Source organism: Xenopus tropicalis, chromosome 8 (assembly GCF_000004195.4).
Source record: "Xenopus tropicalis strain Nigerian chromosome 8, UCB_Xtro_10.0, whole genome shotgun sequence".
Taxonomy (NCBI): domain Eukaryota; kingdom Metazoa; phylum Chordata; class Amphibia; order Anura; family Pipidae; genus Xenopus; species Xenopus tropicalis.
The window spans coordinates 58,494,537-58,520,827 of NC_030684.2; the positions used below are offsets into that span (position 1 = coordinate 58,494,537).

At 38.5% G+C, this 26,291-nt stretch overlaps 1 protein-coding gene across 1 annotated transcript in view; it reads left to right on the forward strand.

Annotated features, from left to right (window-relative positions):
- Positions 1–1,034: 1,034 nt before the first annotated feature.
- pasd1 (PAS domain containing 1) overlaps positions 1,035–26,291 on the forward strand; it is an 82,734-nt gene continuing 57,477 nt past the window's right edge. Inside the window, exon 1 of the mRNA XM_018096345.2 lies at positions 1,035–1,569. The gene's annotated coding sequence lies outside the window, so the exon portion shown is untranslated. The remainder of the gene's footprint in view (positions 1,570–26,291) is intronic.

Sequence of the window (26,291 nt, forward strand, 5' to 3'; positions counted from 1 at the left end):
CCTGGATGAGTTCTTAAACAAGCATAATATCCAAGGCTATTGTGATACAAATATCTACAGTTAGTATTAATGGTTGTGTATATAGTTTATGTACAGTATGTGATAGTATAGATTGGTAAGTATAGGTTGTGTGTGCTGGGTTTATTTGTAAGGGTTGAACTTGATGGACTCTGGTATTTTTTCAACCCTATGTAACTCCTTACTAATGGCATAATTACTGCGGTTGAGACCCCAACAAGAGTAAAGATAGCCATACATGGGCCAATAAAAGCTGCCTAGGCACAGAGTTGGCAGCTTATCGGCTCTTGTAGGGGCCCTCAGAGGGGTCTGCCCAACTGATATCTGACTGAAAATTGGCCAAGTTTAAACACCCCCTTGGGGCGAGGAGTGTATTGGCTTGTTGATGCAGCTCTCACCCTATCTGCCAGCATCCCATTGGTGTGATCCAATTCAAAGAAATTATTGTGGGGAAACTGACACACTAATGCAGGAACTATGCTGCTACTGTACCTTCTTTATATAAACAAACATGTTTTGAGCTGTGGCTCTTTTTCAAATGTTGGCGTCCTTTTCAATCATTTGTTTGAATTGACTTTGATGTGGGACCTAAAGTTAAGGTGTCCCAGGAGGCAAAAAGAAAGTGATAATGAATACACTATAATAGGACTGATGGGGACCTGGCCCTGTGGTTGACCATGGGAAACTGGGGATGAGAGGTTTAGTATGGAAGTTGAGTAGGAAAGGGCCAGGCCTAAAGGAAACTTTGTACCAGAGGGGTTTCCCTGTGCCCTACACAAATGAGTACCTTTTAATATTCTGTGTAATAGTGAATAGTGGTTTCCAGAACCCTGGTATGTCTGGTAATCTTTGTAACACTAACCCCTAATTCGTAAAGCTAAATTATAGATAACACAAGGATAGGCTTAGCATACGCTCTAAATGTTTATGGGGGGCAGAGAAAGGTACCGCGGCAATGACTCCCACCCCATCCCCCCATAAGCACAGAGAGAGAAGTGGCCGGCGAGAGAAAGGGGTAAGTGAGGCAACATGAGGAGTACGAGAAAGCAAGGAAGGAACCATCAGCTTTCATGGAGCCCTGCTTTCCCAGCTCTGCGGCCGGTTGCTAATGATGTTGTTAGGCGCTGCTCCTGGGTGACCTAGTTTCTGAGTAGTGCGGCTCAGCGCTGTGCCTGCCTCACTCCCATCCAGAGGCCGTAGGAGTAGGAGGAGGAGGAGGAGCAGGACTGGCTGAGCGGCACAGCTGCGAGTTACACAAGGCACGGATGGATCTCCCGCACTGAATGTGACATTGGAGGTGCAGCAGCAGTAGCAGGAGTAGCAGTCAGTCTGTCAGTCTGTCAGTTCCCGCGCTGGATCATTACTGCCTCACACTGTGCCCCCCCGGATACTTTTTTGTGGGCTCCTGGATCACGATGTCATGTTGAGACTGGGTATTCTGACTCCCTGCCTCTTGGATTTATTCATCGCACTGAGAGAAGAAGCCGGGATTAGTACAGTGCCGGGGTCCTGGCATGGCACAGCGCCCCTCTAACTCATCCTACTGACAGGGTACGTACCGAGTCCCAGCCTGTCCTGCTGCTACTGCCAGCCAGTGCCAGGGGCATAGGTAGGGCTCAACTTCAGGAGCAATGATAACAGGAACCATTTACATCTAATTTCATGTTGTTTCTGCTCTGGGTAAAATTGGGATTTCTTACTTTGGGTATCAGGGATAAAGCTAAACTTTAGGAAATGTCCTTGTATTTAGAGCCAAAACGAAACAATTGCTATTGCCAGTAGGCAGAAGCAATAGTTATAAGTTGAACATTTATACATGATGTTTTTTTCTCTTTACTATATATATTCTTTATTCAGCTTGCCTTGCCTACAGGATTCAAGCATTTATAAGAGCTGTGTAGGTGTCTTGCAGAGATGGGCTACAGTAGGCCATTGGCAGAGTGTGGTACTTACCTTGGTTCTACTGTGCCATAGGGAAACCCCTAGTGCTCACGTATGGGCTGTTCAACTTTGCAAAAGTTATTTCAGAGCAAACTTTTATCTAAAGAGAAATTGTTGGGAATTTCTACATCTTTTTGAACTGTGTACTAAAAATATATACAGGTATGGGACCTGTTATCCAGAATGCTCAGGACCCGGGGTTAAGGGATTTAAAAACCATTGAAATATTGAATGAACCCAATAGGCTTGTTTTGCCTCCAATAAAGATTAATTATATCTCAGTTGGGATCAAGTATAAGGTACTGTTTTATAATTACAGAGAAAAAGGAAATTGTTTTTAAAAATCAAAATTATTTGCTTATAATAGAGTCTATGGGAGATGGCCTTTCCGTAATCTGGAACTTTCTGGATAAAGTGTTTCAGTATAAGGCAGAGGTTCTCAACCTGTGGGTCGGGACCCCTTTGGGGGTCGAACGTCCCTTTCACAGGGGTCGCCTAAGACCATCGGAAAACACATATTTCCAATGGTCTTAGGAATAATTTTATGGTTGGGGGTCACCACAACATGAGGAACTGTATTAATGGGTCACGGCATTAGGAAGGTTGAGAACCACTGGTATAAGGGATCCCATAGCTGTACCATTTTCCTTAAAGGTGTAGTTAATCTGACAAATATTGTTTTAGTATGTTGTAAATAGTAGTAGGCCTTGGCAATTTTTTGATCTTTAGTTTTTGTGGCTTTTGAATGATTTCACTTTGTGTTCTAAGCTCATTAGTTCTTTCCTTAAGCATTTGCATAGTCAGACCTGAAGATGGATAGGAGAGGGCCGCTTTAGAAAGATAAATAAAAACTAACAATAAAAATATCACTTTACAGAGCATTTGGTTTTTGGTTGCCGGGAACAGTGACCTTGATATTCAAAGCATTTTTCAACTGCAATATGAAAAAAGGAAAAGAAGAAGCCAAGTAACTCAAAAACTATAAAATGAAGATAAACTGAAAAGTTTAAAGAATAGGCCAGTTTATACAGTAAAATGTATTTAAAGAGGAACTTCCCCTTTAATGCAGGTGGTGTACAGGATTTCTACCACTAACTTTTAATATTTCAAAAGTCAAACTTAAAATGTGTGAAGTAAATTTGCCCTACTAGGCAGTGTACCAGAATCTTATTGCAGTGCCAGGAAGTAAAATCCCTTAACCTATATAGAGGATAGAGGGCACAGTCAGATGCCCTGCGTAGTATTGATTTCTTTGACTGCTGTGTCCAAGTCGTGTCTAATATATGTTAATTTAAAGTACATATTTGCATATTTTGTAATTATTTTTGGTCTGTGTTTGGGAACTGTGTGAGTTTCAGGTGAGGACAAATTGATTTATATTATGGCAGCTTGATGTGTCCTTATTTTCCGTACTTTGTATCAATGCTGCCTCTGAATCTGCAATCTGTACTTAGATATTTGTGTCGTATGGCACACTTTACACTATGGTTCTTGCAAAAATACACACACTCAGAACAGGTTTATGCTTTCTGCGCTGAGGGAAATTGTGTGCTCTTTCTAGATACCTGAAACTTTAATTCATATCTCACTCCAATCATTAATAAATATATATAAATAATAAATACTTGTTAATATTTTTACAACTATGCCTGAGCTGCTGAACTGTGGGTTCCCAGATGTTGCAGGCCCACCACTCTCTGCATTATTTAGTCAGATCTTGTAGGATGCTGGAAGCATTAGTTCCCCTGCATCTAAAGAACAATTAGGGAAATACCAGGGTGCCTTTTATTTGTTTGGACAGTGTGTTAGAAAGGACAACTCAAACTCTTATGGATAACAGGTTTATAAATAAAGGATACAAAAGATGTTTAAAGATATGACTACTAGGGATACACTTTTATTTACCCCCCCCCCCACTTTCAATTCAAACAAATGATTCTTCACCTTTAAGTTAACATTTAGTATGATGTAGAGAGTAATATTCCTAGACAAGTTGCCGTTGGTCTTCATTTTTATTATTTGTAGTGTTTTAATTAATTCACCTTTTGTTCAGCAGCTCTCCAATTTGGAGTTTTAGCTGCTATCTGGTTGCTAGGCTCAAATTACCTTAGCAACCAGGGAGTGGTTTAAATGTGAGACAACAAGTTATAAAAAGTTATTATACCAACAAAACTGTAGACTCACAAAGTAATAGTTTTTTTTTTACCTGGAGGGGTCACTGACCCCCATTTAAAGGCTACAAAGAGAAGAAGAAGACAATTAAAAAACTGTAAAAAATAAGTAATGAAGAACATTTGAAAAGCTGCTTAGAAATGGCCATTCTATAACATACTAAAAGTTAACCTAAAGGTAAACCACCCCTTTAAAGAAGAAAAGTTATAATTACTGGGGGTGCCAAATGTTAGACTCCCTCAGTGATTGTAATCGCCTGATACCCCGGGCCTGTTCTCCTGTTAGCAAAAAAACTTGCCTATCTTTGTAATCCTGGGACCCTCGCAATCGCAGTAGAGTATTTAAATTGGGCTTTTCACTCTACTGTGCATGTGCAAGCAATGCTAAGGCAGAAAAAAGCAGAGGATGGCTTGGTCACAGGTGCCCTGGTCTTGTACAAGGCACAACCAGAACTCATGATGAAGGTGTATTTGAGCACACCAATATGCTGACTTCAGTAAAATTAACATTTATCCAGACAAGTTGTGCTTTTACTCTTAGAATCACCGCCTGTACTGAATGACAGATGAAGGTGTGGGAAAGGAGAGTAGAGAACATTGTGTAGCGTACTGACAACAACACAATTAATACAGTTCTGTAAGAGTTTGTATTGCGATATTAAATGCTACATATAAAACCACCCAGTCTGAGAGCAACTTTTTTATGCCTTACTGACCTACTAATTCCAAGAAACATTAAAGTTGCATGTAATACAGGTAGGCACAGAACATGTCACTCCTGTTTTCTTCTGGCTGTCATTAAAGAGGAACTTGGGATGTATGGTTTAGATATAAAAGGTTGCTGCCCATGGTTTGGGATGACACAGCAGGGCGTAACAGGCCTTTCCTAAGGTGTGATCTGCTTACTACAATCAAGCTAAATAACAGCCTTCTTCTTCATTTCTTCTATAAAGCTAAAAATACCTGATAGTTGTAAAGCCACTTTTGTGATGTAGTTTTATGTCGTACAATTTTTTTTTTCAGTAGCTTGATATTGCAGTTACCACTTGGGTAACTGAATAAAAAACTGTATTTCTGTATACCTTAAGGACAATAAAAGGCTGATTCACTGGGGGTGCACCCTAGTGAATTCAGTTGGTCCCTTTTTTCCCCACCCCAGTGTTCCTTTTAGGAACTGCCATTTTACTTACCTGTCCCAGGCATTTCTAGCACAAACATTAAAGGAAAAGTAACACTAAAATTTTTTAAGTAAAAAAAGCTATTCTACCCTGCACCAATAGCTGCCCGTTCCTGCAAACCACTTAGTATTTTAAATGCTTTAATAGAAAATACCTGCTAAAACTTGGCTTCCTGTCAATTGATCTACAGCGATACGGCGAAGGAAGGAGCAGCATCCACTATGCGACGATTGATTGATCGAGCCTTCCTTCGCCGTATCTCCGTAGTTCAATTGACAGGAAGCCAAGTTTTAGCAGGTATTTTCTATTAAAGCATTTAAAATACTAAGTGGTTTGCGGGATAGGGCAGTTATTGGTGCATGGTAGAATAGCTTTTTTACTTGAAAAATTTTAGTGTTACTTTTCCTTTAATTTGTAGAGTAATAACAACAAAAGTCTACTGCAAATGCACAAAGTATGAAAATGGATGCACGGGAAAGTAAAATGGCAGCAAAGTTCTTCTTTAGTTTCTCCGGGGGGTGCATTTTTCCCTAAAATGTAATAAAAACCATTATTCCTTTGTGCGTATTTAATATCAGGAACTGTTATGTCCGCTTCCACTAGCGGGGAAAAGATTGTATTTGTTATTTAATTAGACTCTGGGCAGAAGTTCAAGAACACTAAGGGGAACAAAAGTAAACCCTTTGGTGCCAATTCAGAGAGCACTTTTGTCCAGGTCTGGCTGAGCTCTGCACCTCACTTGGAAAACAAATCTGCTTACAAGGGGTTGGAGGGGGACACCTACATATCTCTCCTAACACCCACTACTCATGAATACAGTGCTGCCAAATACAGGCAGCACAGCATTCATGATGCAAACTTGAGTCTTTGCATTTTAAAATGGAGTGCAGAAACCTGTGACAATTTTGCAACATGCAGGGTTGCAGAGTACAACAAAAGGGACTGGAACATAACTGATGGGCTGCTCAACCTCTGGGCAGGTACAGTATGTAAAATACAGCATTTATAGCCATATTCTATTTTAGGCTTTAGTTATCCCTTAATAGTTTGTAGCAGTGCACAGTGTGTACTGTAGCACACATATGATCACACACATAGGATCTTGGGGCATTTTGGCATTGGCAATTTGCAGTAGCTTGTGGATAACCAAAATCACTCCTAATGGATAGAATCTTTAACAACAGAAAATAGTGATAGAGTTGATAGAGGAGAATTTTTTTGCAATGCGAAAATATATGCCCCTGTACGAACTTTGCCTTTGCACATATTTAATATGGGTCTTGCGAACGCGGAAGCTGTTTAGCAACCACTGACAGTGGAAGAAAGTTTGCAAATTTTATTGTTTGCTACAGTGTGCATTGTATGTAATAAAACTTCTTGAAAAAGTTGCTAATTTTACTCCAGAAGATTACACCACCTTCAAGCATGCCTTAAAAAGTTTGAAGTGCACAATTAAAATTCCCAATACAATAACGGTCTGATGAACAATATTAAAGTGCAAAATGCAAAGTTTTATTCTTATTTGAGCGTATTTTTTTCCGTTTATGATTTTATTACATTCCCCCATTAATACTGCCTTCACCATTGATGTTAAATTCATTACCTGTGTTTAGATGGTAAGGAAGTAGTTACAGGATGTTTAATAAGTAGGGATTATTTATAATATTTCCTTCAAGAGAGTCAATATCAGGCAGTCATCTCACCATGTGTTTCTAATGTAGCAATATTAGACATAAATAACTAGGGATCATATAAAATATTTCCTTCCACAGAGATTCATTATAAAGCAGACATCTCAACATGTGTTTTCAATGTAACAACATGTAACATACAATCAACACTCCCTTTGTAGGCCCCATGTATCCATTATCAGATACAATGCATTATAGTTATAGCAATAACTAGACCTTTCTAGATGCCTCATTGCCCACACAACCAACAACCAGAATAGTGTAACGTGACCATCCACAGGTGTTTCTTAACGGCACACAAGCCAAAAGCTTTGCTTATAGTCAAACAGAAGCAGTCACCTAATGATTGATCCATGTTTTTTGTAATTCTCCTTCTCCCTTTCTGCAGGGGAAGATCAATATAATACATTTTCACCTAATAAATGGGCTTATTGTTTACTAACACATGAAAGTTATAACAAGATAGAGATACCCACTTCAAAGCTGTTTACAATGAGACGGACATTGGAAAAATGAATGATAGTCGTCTCTTACACCCCAATAAAACAGGCCTCTGCCATTCCTTCATCTAGTAAAATAATTGTGTCACGGTCCTTCTTGTTTAGAATACATGAGGAAACTAATAATTATCTAAGTCTTCATAACAAAAGTTGTTGTGGTATTGAAGAAAATAAAATGGCTTCAAGTATTGTGGGAAATATGCTAAATGAAATATGGCATTGCTATATATTCTTAATCATGGTCTGAGCATCTAATTCTTTAAATAGAATGTTTAAAAAAAAAACAAAAAAACCCTGGGTACCTTAGGTACCATCTCTTCTTACATTAGACAGTTGAGTCTAACAGATTAGGCTAATGCCAGACGAGGCGTAGGGCGGATATTTTCGGCAAGCGGAAAAGCACTTGCTGAAAATTCCGCCCTACGCCTCCTACATGTGCCTGCACCCGAGCGTATTTCATTAATTCGGGTGCAGGCACATGTAGAAGGCGTAGGGCGGAATTTTCAGCAAGCGATTTTCCGCTTGCCGAAAATATCCGCCCTACGCCTCGTCTGCATTAGCCTTAAGTTGTATATTTATCATGCTGTGTTAAAAGTGGAGTAAAACATTACCGGTGGTGTTGCTCATAGCAGCCAATCAGATGCTTTGCTTTGGTTTTCTAACTATTGAAATCCATTGCTGATTGGTTGGCATGGTTAGTACTTCACTCCACTTTTTACACAACATGATAAATAATAATAATAAGTTTGGTCCATAAACATGGCAGTTAAAGGGGTGGTTCACCTTTAGGCTAACTATTAACACTGTTTATAGAATGTCCTATTTTGGGAACTTTTCAATTGGTCTTAATTTTTTATAGCTTTTAAATTATTTGCTTTCCTCTTCTGACTTTTTCAAACTTTCAAATAGGCGTCACTGACCCTGGCAGCCAAAAAGCTCTGTGAGGCTACAATTTTATTGTTATTATTAGTTTCTATTACTTATCTTTCTATTTTGGCCCGACTCTTTTCATATCTGTGTTTCTCTTAAAGGGCTGTGACATACGGGGAGATTAGTCGCAGCACGACAAATCTCCCTTGTCGCGGAGCGACTAATCTCCCGAAAATGCCATCCCACCGGCTAGAATGTATATTGCCGGTGGGATGGCATACGTGGTGCAGCGATTTGCCAAAATCATCGAAGTTGCCTCTTAAAGAATAAGTAAACCTTTTTTTTTCTATTAATAAAATTACTCTAAACAGCTTCCCAGAATTGCCTACCTTTGTCCCTTTGTTCTTTCTGACCTGGTTCCTCAGTTGCAAGCTGCTCAATTCCTCTCCTTCCTTGTTCAGAGTGAAGCTCCGCCCCCCCTTCCTGTCCATTACATGGACTACCTGTAGTCTAAGTGGAGAGCCTTCTGCGCATGCCTGGAGGCAGCAGGAGCCAGTCTGTGCATTAGCAGTGTTTTTTTTCTTGATGAGAGACCTGAACAGGAAGTGGGGGCGGAGCTTCACTCTGAACAAGGAAGGAGAGAAATCGAGCAGCTTGTAACTGAGGAACCAGGTCAGAAAGAACAGAGGGACAAAGGTAGGTAATTCTGGGAAGCTGTTTAGAGTAATTTTATTAAAAGAAAAAAAAAAGGTTTATTCTGTAAGGCAACTTCGGCGATTTCGGCACGGCGTATGCCATCCCACTGGCGATTTACATTCTAGCCGGTGGGATGTCATTTCGGGGAGATTAGTCGCCCGCGACAAGGGAGATTTGTCATGTGGCAACTGTTTCAGAATAGCATTCTTTACATCATACGAAAAAGTTAATCTAAGGTGAACAAACCCTTTTAATATGTTTTGTTTTACTTGCATCCAATCCTATATCAACTTATTTGAAGACCACACTGATCCTGTTGTGTCTTCATTAACCATTCTTAAACTGATAGTTGTTTGTGTGCACATACAGGTGTGAAGGCCTGGTGTTTATTAGCAGTGTAAATAGATGAATGATAAAAAAATACTCATCAAGATAGCTTGTTTTCCTATGGTTTTGTCGCCTTGCTAATATGATTCCTGCCCAAACATTTATGGCATTTTAACACTATGTTTCTATATTTAGGACACTGCATTGTCTTCAGTCTCCAAAATGCTTTTCATAAAGATGAGCTTGTAAATGAGGTTTCTGCTTTGTTGTAGTTGATGCAAGGAACTTCTTAATTGTCCTGTAATTATAGTGGTCACGCTAATTGTATTTTTTCTATTTTATGTATATATGCTTAATGCATTAGCTCTGTAAAGAAGCTCTGACATCATTTTGAATCAGTTTGTTTGTAGGGATAATAAATCTTTACAATTATAATGGGGTTTTTTTGCCAAGAGACAGTTACATATATGAACATCCATGACAAAGCATACTTTATCTTTACATTTTAAATGTAAAATGTTTGAAATATTTCCGTTTTCATAGACATGACATGAGCAGTAAACACAGTACAAATTGTGACAATACATCTCAAGTTATGATAATAGTGACCTCTCCCTGTTTTTTTAAATACTAATGTGCTGTTAAAGGGGCAGCATGCCCTCTTTTTAAAGGAACAGTAACACCAAAAAATGAAAGAGCTTTAAAGTAATAAAAATATAATGCACTGTTGCCCTGCACTGGTAAAACTGGTGTGTTTGCTACAATAACACTACTATAATTTATATAATAAGCTGCTGTGTAGCCACGGGGGCAGCCATTCAAGCTGGAAAAAAGGAGAAAAGGCACAGGTTACATAGCAGATAACAGATAAGTTCTGTAGAATACAATAGTGTTTTATCTGTTATCTGCTATGTGCCTGTGCCTTTTCTCTTTTGAATGGCTGCCTCCATGGCTACATAGCAGCTTATTTATATAAATTATAGTAGACTTTCTGAAGTAAACACACAACTTTTACCAGTGCAGGGCAGCAGCACATTATATTTTAGTTACTTTTATACACTTTAATTTTTTGGTGTTACTGTTCCTTTAACAAGAGTTCAATGACCTTTTGCCTTTAGTTTTAATCATGAAAAATCTGTGGTTTTATTTTTTTTTTTTATATATTCATTCATTTATTTATTTATAGCTAAACAGGACAAACAGCTAAATTGAAGGTACAGAAAAAAAAGAAAGAAAAGGACAAAAGAAAAAAATCTTTTGTTTAAATGTCCCAAGTCCCAAGATATATCCTTAATGGCTCCTCTCCATTTCTCCTCCGGATATAGTATTCAACAAGCCATAGATAGATTAAAGCCAGCACTTACAGCATAGGAAAAAATGGAAAAAAATAACACAATATAGTGCAGTATTTTCTGTATAGGGATATTCCACCATTCTGTGTTGCTATGGATATAGAAAGAAATGTATTCTTGCACCATTAACTTTTCCCCATATAGATAGGAAGTAGTGCAATTGATCCTTAAAGTTAATGCACACTGTATAGTTAAGGTACTCACAAACTGTGTAAAACTTTTTTGCCTTAAGTAAATCCCCTTTTCTTTCCCATCAGCAGGATTGGAATTCTATAAGACAGGAGTGATATATAGTGTAAAACCTTTTTATTACATACATCATTTCAAATCACCACACTCACATTTTAAAAGCCGTCATAGTGCGTTGAAAACAGTTTCTCCTAAGGTGTCCACATCTGTCTCACTGGTTGAAGTTGTTTCAAGTCGGCCTCTGAGGAAGTCGCAAGACGAAACGTGTCACCCAGGTGCGCCTCAGGACCACGCAGTTTTAGAATGCCGGCTTGAAACAAAGTTTGTGGTGTGAGAATATATTTCTTTTAATATCCATAGCAACACAGAAGGGTGGAATATCCCTATACACAAGTGATATATAGTGTAAAACCTTTTTATTACATACATCATTTCAAATCACCACACTCACATTTTAAAAGCCGTCATAGTGCGTTGAAAACAGTTTCTCCTAAGGTGTCCACATCTGTCTCACTGGTTGAAGTTGTTTCAAGTCGGCCTCTGAGGAAGTCGCAAGACGAAACGCGTCACTCAGGTGCACCTCAGGACCACGCAGTTTTAGAATGCCGGCTTGAAACAAAGTTTGTGGTGTAAGAATATATTTCTTTTAATATCCATAGCAACACAGAAGGGTGGAATATCCCTATACACAAGTGATATATAGTGTAAAACCTTTTTATTACATACATCATTTCAAATCACCACACTCACATTTTAAAAGCCGTCATAGTGCGTTGAAAACAGTTTCTCCTAAGGTGTCCACATCTGTCTCACTGGTTGAAGTTGTTTCAAGTCGGCCTCTGAGGAAGTCGCAAGACGAAACGCGTCACCCAGGTGCGCCTCAGGACCACGCAGTTTTAGAATGCCAGCTTGAAACAAAGTTTGTGGTGTGAGAATATATTTCTTTTAATATCCATAGCAACACAGAAGGGTGGAATATCCCTATACACAAAATTAAGGTACAGGTATAGGATCCCTTATCCGGAAACCCATTATCCAGAAAGCTCAGAATTACTGAAAGCCTGTTTCCCATAGACTCCATTTTAATCAAATAATTCAGAATTTTAAAACTGGATGCAAAACAATCCTATTGGGTTTAATTAATATTTTATTGATTTTTTAGTAGACTTAAGCTATGGAGATCCAAATTACAGAAAGACCCCTTATCCAGAATACCCTTGGTCCCGAGCATTCTGGATAACTGGTCCTATACCTGTACTACATGTTGGTTCTTTTGAGGTAGATAATTAGATTCCTAATGGACATATAGACCGACATAAGGACTATTACCAACAACACAGTTACAACAAAGAGTCAAGATAGGGGAGCTGTATATTTGCAAGGACCAAACATAGTAGGCCTGTTTAGCTCAAGAAACAACCAAAAAATTGATTTTTGTGGCTAAAACATTAGGCTTAAAGGAACAGTAACACCAAAAAATGAAAGTGTTTTAAAGTAATGGAAATATAACGTACTGTGGCCCTGCACTGGTAAAACTGGGGTGTTTGCTTAAGGAACACTACTATAGTTTATATAAATAAGCTGCTGTGTAGCCATGGGGGCAGCCATTCAAGCTGGAAAGAAGGAGAAAAGGCACAGGTTACATAGCAGATAACAGATAAGACACCATTGTATTCTACAGGGTTTATCTGTTAGCAGCTATATAACCTGTGCCTTTTCTTCTTTAGAATGGCTGCCCCCATGGCTACACACCAGAGTTTATATAACCCTAATAATGTTTCTGAAGCAAACACAAAACTTTTACCAGTGCAGGGCAGCAGTACATTATAGTTTAATTGGTTTGAAATATATACATTTTTTGGTGTTACTGTTCTTTTAAGATATATTCAGCACAAGCCCTATTTATTGAACTCATGTTGAACAAAGATTTATATTTACTGCCCCTTTAATCTAATCTTGTAATGTCTAGAAGATCAGCATTTCCCAGATCATAAAACTCATGAGGGAAGAAAAGGGATTGCTAGTTGTGTTCAAGTTTTGATGCCTCATATCATCTAAACCGATCAACCATATTTCCTCTCAATCTCCACCCATGGCAGCCAAAATAGCTTGTAGTTTTAATTTAGACCCATATGAGAGCCTTTTTGGCCTCCATCAGTCTTGTGCGTTTAACCTTAGGGGTGAGGACCTATGCAGGGTGGCATGTTTTTCAGTTGCCACTAGTAGCCAGCTAGAAGATGGGCTTTCGGGTGATTTGAGGCTAAAGTATTTTGCTCTAGGATATATTTGGTGTATATTCAAGTGTATGTTAAAAGTAGGCGGAAGATTCATCAGAGGAGGTTAAACAGTCTGAGCCACTGACTGAGCTTCTCATGCTTAAGCAGGGATATCCTTAAAACCTAGCCTTCAGGATTGCTCTAAATAAAACCACATCTTTTATTTCTTTTCAGTTTACCCAGTGTGTCTCATTCTAATTACTTATATAACTAGTGAGTACCAACTCTGCTAAATATAGAAAACAATAATAACATCATCTTATGCAAGCTGGAAAGGATTTTAAAGCCTAAACTACACCAGCAGTGTACCACTCACTGGTACCTCCTCTCTGAATATTTTTTTTAGTAAATTTGAAAAAAAAAAATCAAAAATATCACAGTCCACTTTTCTTATATAAATGGAAGAAATATATATTTTTTAACATACAATAATTTTGCAGTGCAATTAGGTTGACCCTTGTTTTTGCATAAAGTTTTGGATTTTTCTCAGTTTTTTTATTGCTACAAAAATGAAGTGATGTCCTCATTTAAGGCTAATGCCACACGAGGCGTAGGGCTGAAATTTTTGGCAAGCGGATAAACGCTTGCCGAAAATTCAGCCCTACGCCTGCTACTTGTGCCTGCACCCGAATGAATGAGATACGCTCGGGTGCAGGCACATGTAGCCGATATACGCAAGAAAACGCGAGACTTTGCATTCTCACGCGTTTTCGTGCGTATATCGGCTACATGTGCCTGCACCCGAGCGTATCTCATTCATTCGGGTGCAGGCACAAGTAGCAGGCGTAGGGCTGATTTTTCGGCAAGCGTTTTTCCGCTTGCCGAAAAAATCAGCCCTACGCCGCGTGTGGCATTAGCCTAAAGCTTTTCATCTGGCAAAATTTGGATTGTGTTCAGTAGCTAAGCAAACTGTTAAGATTGACTCCTCTTTTTTTCAAGACTATGGAAAGCTCCCATGATCTTTAGCCAGGTTGTTGCAATCAATATCAAAACAGCTACATCTACGGCCACACATAGCTGATTCTAGCCCTACATAAATGCAGCCCGAAAAACAGCTGAAATGCTTATCTCATCCCGCTCCAGTGCCTGCAGTGTGTTGGTCTGTGTACAGATACATGGAGCGGATTTCACTGCAGAAACAGCTACATGTTCCCATGTTTCTTTTTCTTATTTCTATTTAGAAAATGTACAATTATGCAAGGTAGCAGATATTTACGTGCATAGATAATCCACTACATGATGGGGACGCCTGCTAACAAAACACTCACAACTGGGAGGGAACCCAAGCTATTGAATCATCTACCCTGCAAGGACCAACCATGGAGTAGCTTCATTTTACCTGTTTAGCACAAGAAATAACAAAAAAACTACAGATTTTTTCAGATTAAAACAATAGGCAACTCATACAAGCAAAATCTCACTTTTTGAGATCTTAATGCTCATGTGAGTCTGCAGCTGTGGTCCTTGCCATTCCCTAGCAGTCTGTTGCATGTAAAACCACCATGTACTTGCATGAAAATTCGCTCCTTACACTGTTTAGTTGTGCTTGGCACTGCTTAGATCTTCCTGCCTTCCATTTAAAATTGAGTGATGCTACACTTTGACGCAGGGGAAACTTGGAGCTACTGTCTTCTCCTGACCAGGTGGCAGTTCCAGGGTTGCCTTTGCACCCATCTTCAATAGACGCAGCACAGTTGCGCCTGAAGAATTGACTACAGACAGTACTGACACACCAAACAATGTAAATTACGCCAGGTAGACTTACTGTATGTGCAATTGCAAAGTGGCAAAGAAATGCACACAGTTGTGGTGAATTGGGCACAATCACTCCCTTGCAACCACAATGACACTGGGACTCAAGGGGAAAATGCTGCATTGTGGGAAAAACCATGGTTATTGCTTTTGAATTGCACTTTGCTCACTGCACTTGTGAATGTACATGTATATCATATTCTTGGCTTGGCTGATGCCAAACATATCCTAAAATAAGCATTTAAGACCCAACTTGAGACTCTGCCAGGTTTATGTTATTAATTTACTCCAAATCTGCTAGCTATAATACAGAAAAAATGGCAAAGAGACATTGCAGACATTAGATGATGCCCCAGAAATAACGGTGTCAATTAGATATAGATAGATTTATTCATATTACATTTTTAAATCATGCATACCCTGCTTCCGTGTAGACTTGCAAAACTGTTCCCTTAGACCTCAGCTTTCTGTCCAAAATGTAATCTAGCAATAGCCTTTTCTTCTGTGTTTTTGGTTATGTCCTGCTATTCAGCTGCTGTGGACTGCTGTTCTGAAGTATATTTTGATGAAATGTTGTCACTCTCTGATATTTGTTTTCCTGGACTATAGTTGCTGGGTATAATGGAGTAACTGGGCTTGCTGTCATACCAAAGATTATTATTATTAATAATATTTACAACTGTCACTGCTAGGCTACATAGCAAGAGGTATGTGGCCAAATTTTATACTAAATGTAAAGCCCTTATAAGCTTTACTCACTTGTAGGTGCTCTGTTCTTACCTTTTCTTTCACTTTATCTCCCGTATTTATTATTATTGTTAATTTTGAAAAACATTAATAAAAACATAAACTTGTTACTGTCATTGTTACTGATAGTAGTTACAGGCCTTACGGGCTTATTTGTTACCATCACAAATTTCTACCTGGGCAAAAACCCTTTATAGCCACTCACATTTTTGTTGAAATCCAAAAAATATGAAAAAAGCTTCAGTAGGTTTACTGCAAAACATTTATTGTGGGTAGTGGTAATACGACATGTTTTGGGTCAATACCCTTTATCAAGTGTACATTTTTGTTTTCATTTTTTTGGAAATCATGTGACATACATTTTTATGCCATAGGACTTCTATTTAAACCCAGGCAGAATTTATTGTCATAACAGGGATTGTAGTGTATACAGACTGAAAGTAAAATATCCATGTTGCAAAGCAGCAGCACTATGGTGGCATTTTTATTGGCAGGATTTTCAAAACTATTTACTATGGATGCACTGAATCCACTATTTTTGGATTCGGCCGAGCCGAAATGGCTCGGCCGAAAATGTTCAACTTCCATGTTTATATGACAATAAGTCACTTGATTTTAAGGATTCGGATTCGGTTTGGCCAGGAGTGTGGATTCGGCTGAATCCGAATCCTGCTGAAAAAGGCCGGATCTTGCCTGAATCCCAAACCAAATCCTGGATTCGATGCTTCTGTACTACTTACTGCAACATTGTGTAGAGAATGTAACAGAAATCTCTTTCAAGTAAGTTCATTGTTGCTCAGATGCATTTTCAATGCTTCAAAATCTGACCTACTTCATTGCTCATGAAGGCCAATATTATCCAGTGCATTACATGTTTTAAATCCATTCTGTAGTTTTTTTTGTAATTTAAAAAATAAAAAAGCAAAATGAAACCTTGGTGAGTAATTAACAGTGCCAGTCTGAAGTGTATGTGCCATGACATCATAGCATCAGGAATAGGTTCAGGCAGGTCAGTAGTGTGCTGTAAATCACAAATGTAGCATTTAATTAATGTTAAGAATCTTGTCTTAGAGTAGTGCTATGTATTAGTGTTTATTTAGTTGCTCTGAAATAATTGTGACATTAAATACCCCTAGGCTTCACTGTTGAAAAAAAAGAATAGAATTTTAATTTAGAAAAAGCTTTTGGGGCAGATTTATCAAAATGTGAGATTAGAACTCACCACAGAAAAAATCACCCACTTTCTATTCATTCCTGTGGGATTTTTTTAGAAGCGTATTTATCAAATGGTGAACTCTAACTTTCACGCGTTGATAAATATGCTTCTAAAACCCCATAGGAATAAATAGAAAGTGGGTGAATTTTTCTATGGAGAGCTGTAATCTCACATTTTGATAAATCTGCCCCTATTAGTGTTTTCCTTTGACTCTCCAACTGTTTAAACCACAGGTTCACAATTATAGACATATTTACAATAGAAATTACCCAATATGTCAAACAGTAGAGGAGGGAGTAAGAAGCCAGCCTACCCTGTAAAAATACTGTGTACTACAGTTGCCTCTGTTGTAGCATTCTAAAACTTGGAGAATGATTTGAGGACAGGTTTAGGACTGTTTAAAGGGGAACAAAACTCTTCCTACCCCCAACCTCTTTTGGGCAGGGTTCTCTTCACCTCTTGTATCGGTTATTGATTGCTTTATATGTTACTCTGTATGTCCAGTGTATGAAACCCACATATTGTACAGCACTGTGGAATATGTTGGCGCTTTAAAAATAAATGTTAATAATAAATAATAATAACCTTGCTAATAGTTATCCATCTGGACCTGGCTTCCAGTACTTGTGGGAAGTTTATCAGAGGAGTGCATACAGCATCATATGTTCACCTCCACATACCTTCAGACTTCAATATATTGAAATTGCAGCACTCCCATTTCATATTCTTAAAACTGCCTTTATTTTACACATGGCACACACAGCAACATTTTGGACCTCCTGGTCCTTTCTCAAGCTAACAAAGAGAAAAGGAGCTTGAGAAAGGACCAGGAGGTCCAAAATAAAGCCGATTTTATTAAAATGAAATGGGAGTGCTGCAATTTCGATATATTGAAGTCTGAAGGTATGTGGAGGGGAACATATGATGCTGTATGCACTCCTCTGATAAACTTCCCACAAGTGTGCTGGAAACCCATTGTATTTTCCAGTATATATGCACCTTCTGAGCAATCACCACCAGGGAGTTCTGGCACCAAATGTGACACATCCAAACATGGAGGCTGCTAACCCTGCTGTGCTGCTCTGGTACGCCCAAGAACTATGAGAGCAGGGGACATATTATTTAAGCACTGTTGATCCAGTTTGCGAAAAAGGGTGACATATGGGGGGAGAGGCAGCAGTGCGAGATTTTTCTTTTATATTAGTCTACAGTTATTTAGATTCTCCAGCAAATTTGTATAAGCAGCCGTGGATATGCACTCATCAGATAATGGCAGTTTTCCATAGCATAAGACTTATTTCTTCAGGTTCCTTTATGTTTCCACAGTGCAGACCTCTATCCAAGTAAAAAAAAAATCTTTTTTTTTTTTTAAAGTTGTTATTTAGGTTTTTTTTTAATAACAAACATTTAAGTACAACAAAAACAAGAAGAAGGGAGAGGAGGGCCTGCAGGAGAAAATACATTCAGCCGCCAAACACCATTAAATACAGTGACTAACCCTGTTCTTGTTGCAACCTCAAATCTTATGAATTTTTTCTGGGCATCCCCTAGCAAGATATACCAGCTTTTGTTTAGAGAGGGTTTCATTGAACAGTTTCTTCCAAAATGCAGGTTTTATGGCGGTTTTATGAAAATGAAATGGGAGTGTTGCAACTTCCAGGTTAAAAGGATAGCTTTTTTAGCATAATAAAACAGTTGCAAATAACAGAGTTTCTCGTGATTTCTCATATTGAGGTCGCCAGTTACACCCAGTAGGCACAAGCTTGGTGACAATATTTTGGGCAGTGCAAGGGTATTTTTGCCAGTATTTTACGCCAGAAGGTACGTATGTCTGGACACTCCCAAAACACATGGAAGAAAGAGCCAACGTCATTGTGTCATTTAGGACATAGGTCCGAGGCTCCCTGGTATATTTAAGAAATTTACTGCGGTGTCAGGTAGACTGTATGAATGAACTTAATCTGAATGTGCCTATCCCTGGCTGACATAGTAATTTGGGGCACCCAGTCAAGTGCCTGAATCCCACTTCTCCTCATTTAAGTCTGGTACATAGACAGACCATTTTTGCTTGGTTTTGGAGAAAGTGTCAGGTTGCAGATTCATTAGGATAGAATATAGATATGTCAGTGCCTTGGATAAACCTGGCCTGTGAAGATATAACTCCAAAGTTGTATCAGTTATGAAGAGAGGGTGGTGGGGAAATTGGGACCTAAAGGCATGCCTTAATTGCAGATATCAGAAAAAACATCTTTGGAAGCAGTTGGAACTCTTGCTTAAGAGTGTTGAATTGCTTACACTCCCCATTTAGGTTGATGTCGGCTAGTATTGTTACCCCTGCTATTGCCCAGGTGCTGATCTTGGGAACTCGTGCAAAGTGGGGCAAGAATTTTTCCCCCCAGATATTTTCTTCTACTTTAATGAAAAGTTACAAATCTTGAAACGAACCCCTTATTTCAGTGGTTCTCAACCTGTGGGTCGGGACCCCTTAGGGGGTTGAACGACCCGTTCACAGGGGTCGCCTAAGACCATCGCAAAACACATATTTCGAGGAACCAAGACTCCGCTCCTCTATGGTTGGGGGTCACCACAACATGAGGAACTGTATTAAAGGGTCGCAGCATTAGGAAGGTTGAGAACCACTGCTTTATTTGGTGTTCCACATATGGGGATCTTAATCCTGGATCTAATTTTCAAAGTTTTTTGTTACTCTTTTGCTTATATCTACTACCTTTTCTCTGTAAAAGTTTTTCATTTTCTTCCTTTTTAATATAACATTATTATCTTAATTAGTACCTTTATTCATTATTTTTATTACCTTTATCTTCATTGCCTTGTTTATTGTAAAGTATAACCCTATACAAACAAAAGATGAGACCACAAGATTCCGCCAGAGAAGATTTATTATGCACAATTGTATGGACCAAGAATACAACCAGATTGCTGATCCCAAGCATACCTTAAAGACATATATTTATAACATTTCAACAACGTTCCAGATTAACATGTTTTAAAATTCATTAGATGGCGATAATATGTTATATTCTGATTGGCACACATACAGTATATAGCTCAAACTACTGAATATGCATACCTTAGGAATGTGCCTAGGTTAGGGGTGAATTATAAACATATGTGAACGTGTACATAGGACTCCTTTTAAGGAAAGCAAAGCTCTGCTCACATTTTTAACCCTAACATCTACCGTTATCTTCCTATCTACCCATGGCTGTACCAAGTGGATACACCTCTCCCCTCTTCCTTGTACCCTTAATCTCTTGTCTCTAACAGCTTGCACACCAAATATTTTGCCCAGTCAGACTCATCTAATCCTCCAGGCCTCTCAGCATTCCTTGAAATCTCCTAGTCATCTCCTCAGTCATGCCACTGCTTCCCTTTCCGGTAGGCTACTCTACTAGTGGTCACTTCCACCTAAATATAGTAACTAAACAGACAATGGTGAATCAACTGGCACAACACAGAACGCCTTTATATTGTGCCAGAATTTGAACTAGTGCTCAAGTGAAACAGCTTTTTAATGGTGCATAGGGCTTTAAAGGTACCTACAATCCAGACATAAAAATATGTACAACAAAAATACTTTTTAAATGAAAGTGAAACACATTTTTTTATTAAAACTTCCATACCTGTAAAAAAGGTACCCAAGGGACTCCACCCTACAAACAGGCCCTCGGGTACCTAAATGGTAAGTACAGTCCTGAATGCTTTATATTGCTGTAAAATTAGATGGCTGCATTTCAGAATTACACCTTGTTTGGAACACCTCATCTTAAGTCTGTGTTACAATTGAGCAGTGGGCGTGTCCAAGGAAGGTTTTTCAAGGCGTTTCATGGAAACAAGTCAAAATGCTAATATTTATAGGCACAATCCTACGGAGACATACATAGAATTCTACATACACACGCAATGTTACTATTTTCATTCTTCTACTATTTTCCTAAAATGTTTGTTTTGAAAATTAATTATTGGATCTCCCTATAGATCTGCTTGATCCCTCTCTGTTTTTTAAATAAGGTGTGGGCATGTCCCAACGTCCCTGGCAGAAGCACAGTAGGAGGGGGATAGCCAATCATAGTCCTGCAGTCACACAAGCAAAGACATGATTCAGTTCCCCATCAGGTCAGCCTAGCTGCTGATTGGTTCCTATCCTACAGTGCAGCGTTCTGAGTGCTGCCGGCTCCCCTGCTCAGCCTATTTAGAGGAGTATAATACAATAAGGCATTCGTGTTTTTACACAATATGACTCCTTTAATTGAGTGATTTCAGCCCCTGCTGAGCATGCTCGCCAAGTTGTACTGCCATAGAGAAGCTCTTATATCATTTGATACATTTGTTGCTGCCACATTAGGGTTACCAGATCACTTGAAAATGAATTTCATTTAAATTGCAATCAGTGTAGCCCTTCTAGCTGGATTTTCTAAATCTGTGCCTGAATTTGGCAAGTATTGTGGTAACCCTATGCCGCATCTTTTAGTTTATACATGTAGAAACTGATGTTAAGCTAATTGATTATTAAAACCTACAATTTTCATACGGATATACAAAATAATAGAATAAGAAAATCATTATATGTGGTAGACTGTTTAGGTGAATTGCTTTTTTTTAATGATGATAACTGGATTGGGGTGTCAGTTGGTATTTTTTTGTGTTTAGAAGGCATTGTATTGTGCTATCAGCAGCATGAAATATAATGTTTGTCATTTGCAGCATTCTATTGCATTGTGTCCATCAGAGTCACCTGTATCATGTTCCACAAAGGCAGATGCCCATTGATATCTTATTTAATAATCAGATCTCACACATTGCTGCCACTCCTCCTGTTAGTCATGTTGTTGTATAACAAATCAGCGTTTTCCTCTGACTACCTCAAGGTCCACCCAAGCCACAAATCCTTGCCCAATTTGGCTGCCCATATGCTTGGCCAAATCAGGCTGATACAAGCTCATGCAATTGTGCAAAGTAAAAGGAGAGAAACCAGAATATTGAAAAAAGCACTGTGTTATGTTAGAAGCATTATTTCTAAGCAGACTTTCATTTTTCTATAAATGTTTAATAAAACAATTGCAGTTCGTTTATTTTGTTTAATTAAACAATAATTGTTTTATCCAAAAATGTATGCCCCAAATTATTATTATTAGCTACTCACTTGCCCAGCCTGTATGTTGGTAGGATGTTCAGCTTCTACTCTGTGGGCCAGTGGCCTAACACTGCAGCGTATCTTTGGAGGGGCCTCACCTACCTGCCTCCCCCCCTCGCATGCGCACGCTGCGTATCTATAGCAAGTACACACAGTTTAAGTAGCTACAAAGGAAGCAGACCCCACAGTCCAGGCCCCCCTGTTCTCCAGGCCCCCTATAACCCTCCAAAATGATTATGTTGAACTAAAGGCAGCCTATTCAATCGCTAACTCCTGCAGCTCTGTGAGGCAGCAATTTTATTGTAGATTATTGTTACTAATTTTTCAGATTAGGTCTTTTCTTATTTATCTTTCAGTCTGTAACCAATCCACTGTCTGATTGCTAAGGTAGCTCACCAGATAGCTACTGAATTTTCAAACTAGATAGTAGCTGAACAAAATGGTAAACAATTCTAATATTTTCAAATAAAAACCAATGGCTAATTGTCTAAAAAAAAAAGTGAAACTACCCTTTTACTGTATAGTAGAACACAAGGTCACCCAGGCAATGTGCTGCTTCTACACAGTATAGACATGCTCTCCTGCTTTTACATGTTATATACATTTCTTTCCTCTTGGAATTTATGCCATAGAATTTAGAATAAGTGTCTGTGGCTTGGCACAAGTACTGGAGAAACAGGAATAAGGCATTGAGCAATAAAGAAGCCTGACTGACATGGGAAGGAATAATAAGTAGGGTGGTAAAGGAAAACAAATTGTAAGGAATCTGTTGTATTCTGCTATGGGAGTGGTGCTCGGGATGGGAATGATAATGGAGTTGTGTGTCTGGACAGGATTTTTTTTATTAAAATAACTGGCTAAAATGTAAGCTGGGGATGTAGAATCACAATTACTTGATTTGTTAAATAAAACAGACCCGTGTTTCACTAATCTATAAAAAGGATAGTCTAGGTTTTACACATTCATGTAGAAACCAACTGGTTGATTTAGATGTTGTAAATATTATTAACTTCCCAGCCTTTATTAATAGTTAACTAAGATAATATAGACTGGTTGTAACTAAGGTAATACTTCCCCCAAAAGTACCAAGGTTTGTTTTAACTCTGTACTCTTTAATTAGATGTGACCAAAGTTAAGCCATAAACTACTGCTAAATTAAAAGTCCTTTCTCTAAAGATGGCCAGCCAGGGTTGAGCTAAGAAATGGCATCATAGCTAAGCTTTGGACAACCCTGATCACTGCCTCCATGATATCTGCTCTATATTATGTAGGCATGACTGAGAAAGTAGGTATGTATTACATGTATTTGTGATGTTGGATTTAAAGGAGATGTAAATCCTAAATCTGAATCTGGCTGGAAATGCCATAGTTTATATATTTTATTTACTTCATGAGCCCAAAGGTTTAGCATCTCTATAGCAGATAGGAATAATCCAGGCATCTAAAATTGTCACAGGAGCTCACCATCTTGGATTTATCAGTGGTGCTGTACATTACAGAGTGTCCCCAAAAACCTGATCTTGTCATGGAGAAAAAGAATGAATTTGTTGCGATTTATTGATGCAAAAATACTCTGGCTAAAACCTTTCGAGATCTCGTAGAAGTCAGACGTTACAACTGGAAGATCATACCAAGAACCAAAGTACATTTGTAGTAGGAGTCAAGAGTCTAAAGTCTAAACAATAAATTTAGGTTTGAATGAAGAGGATATGTTCCAGCATTGCTAGGACTGCAAGTACAGGCTCACTCATTTGTCAAGCTACCACACGGTCCTTTCACCTGCCCTTCCTCACATCCTTTTGATGCTAAATCCTACTTCATTGCACAGTAAACTCTACTTGCTATTGACCCATCTTCACCTGTGCCCCCTAAGTTTTAAGTGCGATGAGGATGACAAAAGAGCTGGAGATCTGATTTAACTGAGAAAAGAAACGTGTTGATAGAGTCTATATTGTGTTTCAGGTAGCCTAGTATTGATTGTGCAGAGTCATTGTAGTAGACTAAGAATAGAACAAAGCACCAAAGATAGAAAAGAGGCACATGGGTGCATTTTGCAAGTCTTAATGCAGGTTGTGTGCTACTTTTTTTGTTTGCTGCTATAGACAAAACAGTCTGAAAGAGGAAAATAGGTAGCAATTGACGAGGCCTCGAGTGCCATCCATCAAAGTAAGCCGATGTGTGAGTGTATGGCCTTGTTGTGTTTTAAAGGGGTGGTTCGCCTTTATGTTAGCTTATAGTATGTTATAGAATGTTCTATTCCTAGCAACCTTTCAGTTGGTTTTCAGTATTTATGTTATGTTTTTTTATTGTTTTTATATTCTGCCTTTTTACAGCTTTCAAATGCAGGTCACTGGCCCCAGCAGCCAACAATAATTGCTCTGTGTGTCTTACTGTCATTGTACATGTTTATTTACCTTTCTGTTTATAGTTACATAGGGTTGAAAAAAGACCAGAGTCCATCTAGTTGTTGAGACCCTTTTATATTAATATTTCAGTTTCTCATTCAAACAACTAGGTAGGTTAAATAAGACCCTAACAACCAGACAGCCGCTGAATTACCAAACTGTAGAGCTGCTGTACAAAAAGCGTAATAACTGAAAAAAAAACCCATAAAAAATACATAAATGAATAGAGTATAACTTTCTACATCATACTAAAAGATAATTTAAAGGTGAACTAACCCTGAGTGCGTGTAATATTGGTAATAAAGTATAAGGGTGTAGGATTTGATACTTTAGTTTAGGTTTAAGATTCTGCAAGAAATAGCCATTTCTCTTCTTTATGTAATTTCTATTAATGTGAATAGCTTTCAGGATGAACTCACCCGAGCACTAGTGGAACTGTCAGAATAAAATTTGTTCATAACCATTAGGCTTGGAACCACTTGTATAGCAATCATACCTTTGTAGTAATGTTGTTGCACACTGTAGATATTTCGGGCTGAGAGAATGTTAACACTGTAATGGCAGTTGGCCCGTACATTTTGGTGTTGTTTAATTAGCCAGATTGTAAGCAACAAAAGGTTTAAACTCTGGAAATCTACGCAGAGGTCTTGCTCATAATATGGTTATGTATATTGCTGAGGAATTGAATCAGACTTTGGATAAAGTTCAGAGCCAAAAATGAATGTGCCACTGCTGGAGGGGAAGGTGGTACAATGGGAAATAGTTTGTGTGGGTAGTCTCCTAGTATGACTAACTGTTCAGGTGATCAGTGTACATATAGTAGGTAATTATGGAATCTTACATGCCTGCAAATTCTGTCAGGAGTCCAGTGCCATCTAAAGGAGAACTAAAGCCATGAATTTGGCTAGAATTGCTGTATCTTATATAACACAACTTGCAGAACCAGCCCAAAGGTTCAGCAGCCCAGTAACAAGCCATGTTTTGAATGTCTGTCATAGAAGCTGATGCTACAGCGCTGATTATTAAATTCTGATGCAGAAGTTTAGAGCTGCCATGTAATGTGAATCTGACTTTTGCTAATTAGCATAGTATTGTGACTTTTGTGTTATATATCTATATACTTTATATTGCGAATTGGTCCCTTAGGCAGGCAACTGACAGCAACCTGTGCTGTACATCACAGAAAAGAATATATGGGAACTACTGAGGGAATTAGGTAGTTCAGATGTTCACTGCTAAAGGGCTGTGGTCACATTATGTTAGTAAAGAATCCCAAAATATTATAGGGCTCATATATGTCTGCAAGGGCAGCTGAAGCCCTCACAATTTCCCCACAGTTAGTTGTGCATAAAACCACTTTTATTAAAAATACTTTAGTAAAAATACTTCATACTACATCAAAATGTTCTCCTTGCACTTCTGTATGGTTGATATATATCTTATTTTAAATAAACAGTAAAGACTTAGGGGTGTATGTATTATGCTGTGTAAAACTAATTAGCCGAAAAAACAGAGTAAAAAGCTGTGTAAAATAAATGGAAAAGATCGCCGTCTGAACGCCAGATATTACGCCGTTATTTTCCATAAGTTCCAGTGGAAGAAAAAACATGTAAAAAAATTACGCCGTTTTTACACGGCGAAGCCTGGCGATCTGTGGCGATTTTCTCGCCGTTTTTTACACAGCATAATAAATATGCCCTCTAGTACACAAAAATTAGAACATTTTAATTCTTCACAACAAAAAACAAATGACATGTTTATTTAAACCTCTGTGCATAAATAGTGGTGGTAACTTGTCACTAGGTGT